Genomic DNA, 11,941 nt, shown 5'->3' with positions numbered 1-11,941 from the left:
CCTCCAAAATACCCTGCCTTAGTACATGGAGCTTATCATAAGCTAAAAGGAAATATATTTTAGGAAGCCTTTAATTAAAATCCTGGCAGCACATCACTGTCACACCTTCTTTCTCCAGCTCAATTCAGTAAGGTTTCTTGCACTGATATGAATTTTTCTGGATAGTGACTACTTTTTGCCATGGTAGATAAAGCTCTTGCAGAAGCAAATTCATGATGTTGGAGCCTTTTTCGGATGTCAGATTTGCCTGATTGTCCCCTGAGATCAAAAGACAGATTTCCTTCTAGAGTGGAACAGAGAGACTTCTGAACAGGCTTGTGAACTGATGTTAAGTGAGAGGCAAAGAGTTTGGAAGAAGAGTAGGTGGTGTGTGTTTGCAGTTTTGTATTCCTCCGCTTTTTTGACTCAAGAAAGGTGTAACTCAAGCAGCAATGGCACTTTAGATTTGGGATTTCTTGACTTTTGGTTTATTTTAATGAAAGCCACCGAGGGGCAGCAGATAAAAACTGATCTCATTGTTAAAACATAAAAAAATTCTACTATTATTTTTTCTTTAAAGTTGCAAATGGGGTCCAGTGTTATCTTGCACATTGATCTAATCTTCAGGAATGAGGAAATCACCCTTCCTAAAGAAGACAAACCAGATATAACATGCTAATGCTAAGGATGATTAAATATTTGCCGCTGAAGCAAATAACACTTTGCAGCAAAACATTTCTGAAGCCTATAGCTTCATATGTGTATTTTCATAGTCCTCTGTTCCTTCAGGCAGAGAGGCACTTGTTCTTTATGTAAACAGCATGCTGTATTTTACTAACTTCCGGTTCATGTCATTATATAATTTACTTTCTAATCTGACATGAGGAAATTGGTGCTTCTGGAGTGCATGTGGCTCCTACTAGAATGGGATATTGCCACTTTACAGGGCTGCTGTGAAGTATTTCTGCGTCACTGTGATATTTCAGTAGTTTCACTGGACATTTACATTTTCTTGCTTAAGTCCCGGGAGCCTCTTAAGCTTTAAGCAGACCCCGAGCAGTTAGATGAGAATGGGAATAATCTCTCATACCACAAATTGACTTCCCTCTTTGTAGCCCTAGACACTGTTTCCAGCTGCTTTCAGTCTTTTAAATCCTTGAAAGCTTTCCTAATCCTCATGTAGGCAGCCTTTATGTGCTATACCTCCCTCCCCTTTCTCCTGATTGGCGAGGCTATTTCATGGCCTAATTCAGCCAACTACTACATCCCTGCGCTGTGATTTGAAATAGGAGCCAGGCGGACAGTTGCCTCCCTACTCCCGACTTTTAATAGGCTGGGAAGGAAGGTTGAGAAACTTGACATTGTCTTAGGAAGAGTCCCCCCCCCCCCCCCCCCCACCACCAGCAAAGGATAAAAGGAAACAAACAGGACGGGGGGAAACTTGCTTGCCCTGGGAAACTTCATGGATTTTCGCCCCGCCGACAGCCCCGTGGCGCGAGCGTGAGCGCAGCCCCTTCCCGGCTGGATGGATAATGGGAGTCTCAACATGAGGCAGGTAAGGAGCGCGCTGCGAAGCCCGCGGCCGCTTCCGCAGGGCAGGAGGAAGCGGGGAGCCCGCTGCGGGCTGCAAATACTCGCTTTGCTGGTCTGGCCAGCACCGGCAGAAACCTTTGCACAGTTGTGATCCCCCCCCCTTTTTTTTAACTTGATGAAAAATAAGTTGCAGGAAAAAAAGTGAAAATTAACTGATTAAAGGGTTTCTGCTTTCAGTTTAATCTTGCCAGTAATAAGCCATGTCATGCAGGTCATTCTGTGTTTCAGTTTTGAACGGGGCATGAAAGCTCTTTGTGAGATATGTAAATCAATTCCGTTTTACCATGGCTTAAATGTATTGTGTAGACTGTCTCGCAGCCGTGTTTGTGACATGTAAAAGGAAAGAACTTGCTGTGTTATAAGCCTAAATATGCCAATAATTCAGCCCAGGGATAATTTATTGAACAGCTCTGCATGAGTTCCTTGCCTGCCAGTACTTTAATCTTGTGATTGTTTTAAAATGTAGTAGTTTCAAGCTCTCTTACAGCTTCCCAAAAGTACTTTAAAATGTGTTTTCTAGGGATTTTTTTCTAAGATCATTCAAATGAGATATTTTTAAAGACTTCTATTCACCTGAAGAGACAAAAGCAGCTTTTATTCTCATTCTCATAGTTAAAAGGCACAGTGGCAAAATGTTTTTAATTCTCACTGTTCATAGTTTTACAACAAAAACGTGCAGTTAGAAGAGCCTTGTGGGAGCAAGAAAAACTGGCTGAGCTGTGCCTGAAGACTGAATTCGAAATCTGTCCCACTTTAAAAAGCCTTGCCAGTCAGCTGCAGAATCTTACAATCAATATGTTATTTTCTAAGTAAGCAATGAGTAAATATAGGGAAATGAGAGAAGTCTTCTAGGTTCTTTTGTGTGTGGGCGTTATTCATTCAGCTCTCTGTGGGACTTTTATAGTACGTGGCCAGGGAGTGCATGTGTGAGGACTTTGCACCTGTAGTGCAAATGGAGCATTTGTTTTTTGCTTTCTTTCTGAAACCATTGTGGGAAATCTTAGTTTCCTTGCACCATTCTCCTGTAAATTAGGGGAGGTGGGGAAGGGAGGAGAAAGAATATAGGTGACGGGAGGAGGAATGGCATTTCTTTTTCCCACTAGCCAAAAAAAACCTTTTATTGTTTTTTAGAGACAGAGCACTTAGTGTCACTGTTAACCAAAATGAAGGGTATTTTATATACTGCTTAGCTCAGATTGGTCAGTCTGATGCACGTAGTCATCAGAAATCATTATCACCACAAGAGGGTACTTTGGCACAGGGGTTTGTCAAAAGGAATTAGAAAAAAGTAAAAATGTTACAGAGTGGCAATAACAAAAAAAGTAAAATATTCTGAGAAACATGAACATTTCTACCTAAAGCATAAGGTTTTATGTGTCATGAAGATTCATAGGTGGTGGATTAAAAGAGTAGAGCAAAGAGTAAGTCAGAAAGGTGAGCAGAAAAAGTTGGCATACGCATGTGAACTCCCTCCCCCCTCTGAAAGGGAGGCGAGAGGGAGAACAAGGCATTCCAGCCTAAAAAGAGGCGCAGGCACAGGCGGGCTCATTCTTGCAGGGCCCAGCACGTTGCGGTAGGTGTCTGCCATCTTCTGTTTCCTCCGCAGGAGCAATGCAAGGGGGTAATTGCGTTCCCGACGCCGGGATGGGTTCGCTCACGTCCTGTGCTCCATCCCGCCGCAGTTACCCCTCGCAGGGAGGTGCGAGGGGAGCCAGCTGAAGAGCTGCCAGAGTTTGTTTAAACACCTGCCTGTGAGTGTGGTTTCTCTCACTGTGCCAAGTGAGCAATTTAGCAGTATTTTGCGGGATTTGGTTGTTTTCTGCGCACAGATATTTTCAGTTTGGCAGCCGGTGTGCACTGCTAGGGCTGGTGGAGCAAAATCCAGGGAGCTGGTAAATGGGGGCGGACAGAACCACTGGTTTGCGTCGGCCCCAGACAACTTGCTTCATCTTTTAGCGGGAACTCAAGATTGTGATGAGCTACTAGCTAACCATGCAAAATGTTTAGGAAAACCACTGCAGCAGACACTTAGGAGCAGGAATGTCCTATACCACGGGAGCCCTTACTCCTAGAACTACTTTCTAGTTTGAAATCATGGGAAAAAGGAATATTCATAAGAAGGTTACTTTTCTATCTGTCAGCTCATTTGCTGCGCTGCTATTTGGCGTAGCAGAGAGCTGTTTTTACCTTCTCTCCCCCCTGGTCCAGCAATCCTCCTTCTCCACAGCCCCCACCCACCCATACCATTGCCTTTCTGGGTGCTCCCTGATCCGTAGGCCTGCTCGCCCCAACACCTTGAGGGGGCAAGGAGGCTCCTTCCCCTTGCCAGGCTCTGCTTCCACCTCAAGATGCTCTTGGTCAGAGCTACAGCTTAATTTGGGGTTGTGGAGTTAACTGTCAAGCAGCCAGTGTGTTAGCACTGCAGTGAAACCGCATATTGTGCTGATGGCCCAAAGGCAGCCCGGAGACACCGAACAATAGCACATAGCATCCACCCAGACAAATGCACTGGCTTCCCTAATAGAAGTGGGGGAATTACTGTAGAAATGTAATATGCGGTCTGTTGTGCTGATAAGATTCAGCCTACTTTACCACTGTGCCAGGCCAATGGTCTCTAAATGAACTAGGAGGTAACAGGGTTGGTGGTATGGGATGTTGCGTTGAGATTTGCAAATGAGACAAGTGTAAAGAAGCAGTCATTTTTAGGAGTTAATTTAAAACCTCAGGAGGAGCTGTCTCTGTGCTGTCTGATATAATAACAACCTCACATAGATGCTTCAGTAACCAAAATGGAACAGTTCTCATGCTTTTGCTGCGCGTGTAACATCTTGGAAAGTATGCTGGACCCTGTGTAACCGTGAAAGTTCTAGCATCTGCAGGAAAATACACCCATTTTGGTGTGCAAGGGTGCTATAACCATTTTAAAACCAGTGCTAGGAAGCCGAGGTGCACTTCTTTAAAGATATCTAACATGGTTGCAAGACAAAAGGCCCAAGCAACTTAACAATGAAAATTCCTTTGTAGGTAACACATTTTCTGCTTTGCAGACTGCTACTTTGTCCAGTTTGTTGTGTAAAAAGGAAATTGATAGGTGAGGACATCTGCAAGTGATAGAAACTTCTGTGTTAGAGCCACAGTCTGCCCAACCCTTATGGCTGAATGCAGTTTGTGTGGCTGGATTCTTGGAGTTTACTGTAGAACTGGAGAGGGCACTGTGGGCTCTGTTTTAAGTTCCCTAAACCTACTTCACAGAAAACGAAATGTTTGATGAATTTTAATACTTTATTTCCACTCACTTTCGCCCACAACAAATCTCTGAAGTGCAGCTCGTGGGAGTGTCATGACAACAAATATAGCTCCTCATTTTGGCCTCTTCCTATATAAGTCCCATTGACTTTGTTCGGGGCAGAACTGAGCCCTTCATCACATAAAGAGGTCCAACAGAACGCTTGCTAGCTGACAGGCCACCTAAAAATGAAAAACTGTGTTTCTAAGGCACATGAAGCCATTGCAGTTATTTATCGTGAATGCAGTCATATAGCTTTTAGTGCGTATATAATTCACAAAGTGAATAAGTGCTGCATACAATTTTAGTGAACGGCACATGCAAAATTCAAAATCATCCCCATCCTACAGATGTTTCTGTAGCATGTGTTTCTTATTTCTTATTTTCTTTTGCATACCTTTAAAAATTCTTAATATTTTCCTCAGCTGTATTCTTATCCTGAAGTGTTGCAATCCTTAGCCTTCCTTTAGAAAATTCTGTCTAAAGTTCCTCCTGGGATTTTTTGTTGTTTGTTTGGTCTGTAAGGGGAGAGCGAGCATCTTAGAGAATGCTGCTTTTTGTACCATACAGAATAAAGAAAACAAGTGTACAGGGTCCACAGGCTGGGAGTGTATCAGTTAATTAGTGGCTGGACATTGCTCCATAGGAAGCCTGGCGAGGTTTTTGTGCGTGTGTATGTGTGTTGTCTGCTTCCTTTGATCACTTGTGTGGTAAATAGACATGCAGTGTAGCTATGGCAACATGTGCTGTAGGTTGGTGGGAACAGAGGGAACGGGATCGCTGGACAAAGGGTAGTTTGTTAGAATGGTTGGTTCTGATTAGAAAAAGGTGGCACCAATCAGGGCATTTAAAAACATAAGTTTTGCACAACACAAGTGTATGTTATCAGCTTGAAAGTAACGTTTGTTTCTGTAGCCTTGAAAGAGCAGATCATACAGAAGATTGGGGAAGAAGGGGGAGGGATAATAAAAAGCAGAACCCAACCCCCCTTACACTTTGTAATATAAAAATGTTCATGCTGGATGTGCTTTTTCTAGCTTTGCTGCAGAGTGTATGTGTTTTGCAGAATGCGTTTGTATGGAGCGAAATACCACAGTATTGCTACAGATATTTGTTTTTTAAAAATAAGGATTTAAAGATGCAATTATGATACCCTAAGGTTCTGCATTACAACTAATCCATTGGCTTCTGCTAATATCTAAAAATGCTATGTACAGTGTGTGACCAAAAGATACTGTACCTATTTCAGTAAATTACCTGTAGAGGTCAGACTTGAAGTTCTCAAAATCTTTTCATGATAGAATTTCAACCCAAAGCTAAAGCTATAAAAATACAAAACCAGGCATAGCCACTTTCCTCATTAACTTTATATGGAATGCTCTTAAAATAATGTTGATTTATCAGTATCGGGTTATTAAATAACACAGTATTCTGCCTTGATGGCCGCTTGGAATGAATAAAAGTTGAACCTTCTCTCACATCTTGAGCAGGACCAAACCTAAGCCTTTTATCAGTGTCTGCATTAGGCGTGCATCTCCCTCTCCTGATCCCCAGCAGGCCTCCTACCTCTGATGAAGTCTGTCTCCGGCTCTCCCCCTCCCGAGCACCCGCGCCCTCACTGTGCTGGTGGCCGACTTCCCATCCCGACCTCGTTCCAGGGCTTCCCTGGGCCACGGAGGGCAGGGGAGGGAGCAGGGAAGCAGGCAGTGACACACAAAGCTTCAAGAGCTTTTGAGCTCGGCAAAAAGTTGTCAGAGCTCAGAGTCCCTCCGCAGAGTAGCGCCAGAGGTAAGGGGTCCGCTGGAGTCTGGGGTCGAGAAAAACGAGCCGTTGGGAATGAGGAGCTCCTGGGAGTTGCACTGAAGCTCAGTAAGCAGAAAGATGGGGAAACAAGCGGCTTTGGTTGAGACGAGAAGGGTAAAGACTGAGCTAAGAGGAAGAAACAGGCATGTATTTGCATACAAATATGTGAATAGCCTTTCGAATGGGCTTTATTGGAGTTTGAACTGGATTTCAGGCTTTTTAAGGTACTCCGTTCTCTAGCCTAGTTGTGGGTTCAAAGCTTTTTCTTACAGGCGTGCAGTTTAGAACTTGCAATGCTTTAGCAAGCTGTAAAGAGTTATTGTATATCCCTGAGATCCCTAGCTTACAGTACAGACTCTACCCTGTATGAGAACTGGGAAAGGCATGAAAAGATAGGAAGCTGATTTTGTTCTTGTTGCTGTACAATAAAAATAACTCTTAATTCTTTAAAATAATTCTTCCCTATCTGCTGTCATTTCATGGTTGTTTATCATTATTATTTATATCATCCCACAGGGACATGGGAGGAAAAAAAAGCTGGCAAATAGGCTGTGTTTGTTTGGCCCTGAAGTATGGTAAAACTTTTCTGGTTACATAAGCGTTGAGACAGCTGGGTGTAAGAACAATTTTAAGATAGTAAAATGAATAGAAGAAAGTTCATTCTTTTACTCCTGGCTTAGCAGGACAGCAAATGAGAAGATCCATGGAGCCAAAATGATTTTCCGTTGTAATGTGGCAGACTGTCATGAAAATATTTGTGGAAAGATACGTCATGTCTTGAGACGGGTGATGCTGGTGACGCCCTGCGGCGGCTGCTCCACGATGTGGGACGGGAGGCCACCAGCTCCACACTCCTGGTGCAGTGCTTCCCGCAGGCTGCCTGGCGCACGCAGCTCACGTGCCTGCAGGGCTGCTGTGCTGGCTTTGGGTCATGGGCACCACTGAAACGGCTGGAGAAGGGGCTGCAGGGCCAAAGGAAGTCTGAAATTTCAGACAGGCTGAAATCCCTGCCCGGCACCTGCTTTATGTCCCAAGCAGGTGCCCCTGACTAATGGCATTAACTTGGCTCTTTGGGTCTGCAGATATTTAATTACTGAACAGCCGCAGCAGGGGATGCTGAGAGACGCCCCCTACCAGGGTGGTGGTAGGTTGGGCCCATCCGTGAGATCAGAGAGCTGACGCATGACTTCTTTTAGTCAGATGAAACAAGAGCTTGCTCAGGTGAGACTCCTAACAACCTCTAGGATCACCCTTTCTGTTTTTCTATTAGAAATTTTATTCCAAGCATTAGCTGAGGCTGCTGCGTTCCTCCCCCAAAATACTGAGAAATCAGTATTTTATGGCAAAATGATTCTCTCAAAAAAATTATCTTCTGTTCTCAGTGTTTTTTCTCCATATGGAGACAGGATCCCTCTTCTCTTTTTCTTCCCAAGAAGTAATAAGAGTAATTGGAGACATAAAAAAAGGGGGGAAAAAAACAACAGAGAAACAGTACATATTTACATATATGTTTAGAACTGGAGTTGATAAATCCAGCCACTTCCTCGTGAGAATGGCCAGCCTCTCAGTTTCAAGGTATTCTTAGTCACCAAGCAATCTCCAGAAGTGCTGGAGGGGATTTTATCATTGAAATGTTGTGGGGGTTTTTTCCTAAGGACCTTTCCCTTATTGCAAAATCTGTTTTATTGGCAGGGACGATTTAAACTCTATTGACAACTTCTGCTTTGTGATCCTGTTGGACCACAAAGGCTTGCCTCTGTCTGCTAGTCCTCAGCTTCTCCTCCTCCTTCCCAGCCTTTTGGTCTTTGGTCCCCCCTCAGTTCTGGAGGCAGAGATACAGATGAACGTAGCTCTAGTTTTCTCTACTTCAGCATCTGTGGGAGTCATGAGAGATTGTAACTGGGAACCTACACATTTCTGTTTATATTTCCACTGAAAAATACAACATGTGCTGTAAATCTGATGTGCGGGGGACCAACAAGAGCACAGAAAGGGAGGGCTGCCCAGAGCAAGGAGGAAGGTTGTCTCTTTTAGAGCACTGCCAATGGGCCAAGGGCTTGGGCAGCAGTGCATGATAGCCATGTATAAAGGGAATCTCTCCGTATGATACTCAGGACAACATATATACTTGTGTTCTGCCTTGTTAAGTAGTATCAAAATTAGCGTGTACTTTGCTAACTGACATATGTTAGCTGTGCAGCCTTTCTTTTAAACAAATAATATGCAATTGATGGAGCTCAGATTTTGACCTGTATGTGAAGGTACCTTATTGCACCAGCCTTAGTAGCACCTATTGAAAGAAGCGACTGTAAGGAGTTAATAACTTCATTTCTAACTGGATAACCTCAAAAGTGTACTCTAGGCAAAGATTTCAAACTGGGAGTTAAGCAGTTCAAAAGTGCACTATATTGTTTTGGTCTAATTAACACAACATGGTGATAAGACATTAAAGCAGAGTGACAACACTATACATTGATAACAGGGGACATTAATGCCTGCAGACACAGTCTACATTGTAAAAATCCAGAAAAAAAAGGCTTATTATGTTAGATAGGTCAATGTGATTTGACCTAGTTTTGCTTTGCTGCTTGGAAATTATGTCAGTATTAGTTATGTCATCTCCTTGGATGAGCAATTTAACATCCTTTTTACATTACACTGTTGTCCGAATATTTTATATACATTTACTTACTCTCTAAAAGGATCCCTCAGGCTAATTCTGAGATCTGGGAAAAATGATACAAAGCAAAACTCTCTGAAAATGGCTTCTCTCTTATATATGTCCTCTGTGCAATAAAGAGGAGTAATTTTAATCACAGCAAAAGCATATCTACAAATTTTGAAAAGTGCCTTGCACCTCTGATATTCACTTGTAGAGCTCGTTAAAGTTCATGAATAAAGAATGACTATGCTAACTCACATAACCATGTACACCTTTCATAGGAAAGGCATGTTTTTCATTGCTGGAAAATAGCATTGTTGCCTTTATGTGGATCCTTATGTAAAATTGAATAGATTAAAGGAATCATGCCACATATTTTCTTTGTGAAACGTATGGTCTCATATGAAGTCAACTGTATCTCCCTTGGAAAACTGTGGCTTTTTTTTTTTTTTTTTTGGTAGTCTTGAACAAAATCACCAGGATTTTCCTACATATTTATATTTACACTGTTTTTATTTTCTCTCTCTTACCATCTGGACTTGTAAGGCAAGACTTTGTGTTTGCCAGAAGTCAAATTGTGGTACATCAGGGATCAGCTAGAGGATTAAATGCTACTGCTCTTTGCTCTAATGGAAGAATAATCTGTTGCTGCTATAGCCAATTAAAATATGTTAGTAAGTGCTAGAAAAGAAAAGGTATGTCTGTTTTTTAGCTTTACCTGTTCACCTGCAGCTCTGCCCCTACTTTGTGGCACCTCAGCAAGGTGTTGTAAGGCTGCAGCTTTCATTTCTTAGACTTGCCAGACCCAAAATGGGCAACTCTGAAACCTCATTTTTCCTCTGCTGAAGTCGGTGGGAGTGGGGAGGTGGGGAGGATTCCACCGTTCAAAACACTGTGTGACTGTAGTTACCCAAGAAGTACCTTTGTAGTCAACAGGGCTATGGATGTGAGGAAATTTGCACCCTTGTGACAAAGTCAGAGCAGATTAGACCTTAGTGTTAGAGCAAAACAAGACTTTTTTTCCTGAATTCTTTATGATTTTTATTTTGATGTGTCTTTTCTTGAATAATAAGAAATTTGTTCTTTTGGTTTAAGTGTGATCTTATTCCTTGTAGCGTTGAAATATTTTAATGAGGTAAGAGCTGTATAATTTCCTCACTGTTTCTTCACAAATACATCTAATCTTCAAAAGGTCCCGCTTACTCAGATTTTTCAGCTCAAGTAAAATTTAAAATTGTAATAGCTATCTGAAGTCTTTGAGTGTTCTTCAGATGCAAATGCTCTTATATCCCTTTTTAACCAGCTTAATTGGAACAAAAGCCTGATAAGAATAAACGTTCAGAGGTGCTTCTTCTGTGCTGTAACATTTGCTCTTGATCCCTAATTAAGCCTTGTTACTGAAGGTTAAAAAATCCTCCGATATTATAACTCTCCCTGAATGTCTTGACAGCAAAAGAAGCTGTCATGGGAGAAGTCTGATATTCCCTCCCACCTTCCTCCCCCTTTTAAAGAGAAATAAAGCGTAAACTGCTTATGAAAGATACAGTAATGGCTGGAAATAAATATCAAATATCTCCAGAGCAGTATAAACCCAGGTAATGGATGTCTTGTGAGCGTGTGTGTGTGTGTGTGTGTGTTTGTACACTGATCGTTTAGGACCATGATGATTCATAAGCAGATAAGAAAACTTTTTGCTACCCCTTCATGTTTACAATCTCAAGGAAACGAAGAATGCAATAAAATCCAGCACTGCTATATCTTAGTTGGCAAGACTGGGAAAGCTACTCATTTCAAAAGAAAATACTTGGTGTTTTTAACTTGCGAAACTCAGAGTAAAAAGATACCCTTCAGGGAAAAGGCAATTGTGGACTGACAACACTGTATGGTTAGCAACACTATCCACAGATGCAGGATCATAGGAAGTTCAAGTTGGATTTGGGAGATTTTTCCGGTCCAAACTTCTCTTGAAGTAGGGCATCGCATTAACTTATCCAGGGTCCTGCCAAACTGAGTCTGGAACATTTCCAGCAAGGGAGATCCCACCTGTTCTCTGGGCAGCCTCTTCCACTGTCTAACTGTTCTCATGGTGAAGAATTTTTTTTCTTATATCTAGAAGGAATTTCTCACAAAGCAGCTTGTGCCTGTTGCCTCTTGTCCTGTCACCGGACATTCTTGTGAAGAGACTGCCTCCATCTATCTACTCTATAGCTAATTTTTAGCTATTCAAAAAGTGTGATTAGATCCTCCTTGATCCTTCCTTTCTCTAAGCTGGGCAAACCCGATTTCTCCAGTCTGTCTTCATATGTTAAGTTCTACAACCTCCTAACCTTCTGGATGGCCCTCCACCGGACCCTGTCCAGCTAGCTTCTCAGTGTCTCTCTCCAGCTGGGCAGAGTATTCCTGGTGTGGCCTAACAAGTGCTGGGTGGAGTGGAATAATCATATCTTTTGATTTGTTGACTGTGCTCTTGCTGATGCAGCCCAGGGTGCTGTTGGCCGCCTTTGCTGCCAGGGCACACAGCTCACTCATGTTTGGCCTGCTGCCCGCCGCGACCCCCAGATCCCTTTCAACAGAGCTGCTCCCCAGCCCCTCCATCCCCAGCCTGTGCCACTGCTTGG

The 11,941-nt window shown here is 42.8% G+C and overlaps 1 protein-coding gene across 1 annotated transcript in view; it reads left to right on the top strand.

Moving 5' to 3' along the window:
* The first annotated feature begins 1,415 nt into the window (after positions 1 to 1,415).
* MID1 (midline 1) overlaps positions 1,416 to 11,941 on the top strand; it is a 151,466-nt gene continuing 140,940 nt past the window's right edge. Inside the window, exon 1 of the mRNA XM_067296491.1 lies at positions 1,416 to 1,534. The gene's annotated coding sequence lies outside the window, so the exon portion shown is untranslated. The remainder of the gene's footprint in view (positions 1,535 to 11,941) is intronic.

The sequence above is a fragment of the Apteryx mantelli genome, chromosome 1 (genome assembly GCF_036417845.1).
Source record: "Apteryx mantelli isolate bAptMan1 chromosome 1, bAptMan1.hap1, whole genome shotgun sequence".
Classification (NCBI taxonomy): domain Eukaryota; kingdom Metazoa; phylum Chordata; class Aves; order Apterygiformes; family Apterygidae; genus Apteryx; species Apteryx mantelli.
The sequence above is the reverse complement of the archived record's forward strand: the minus strand, read 5'-3'. Positions and strand labels throughout refer to the sequence as shown.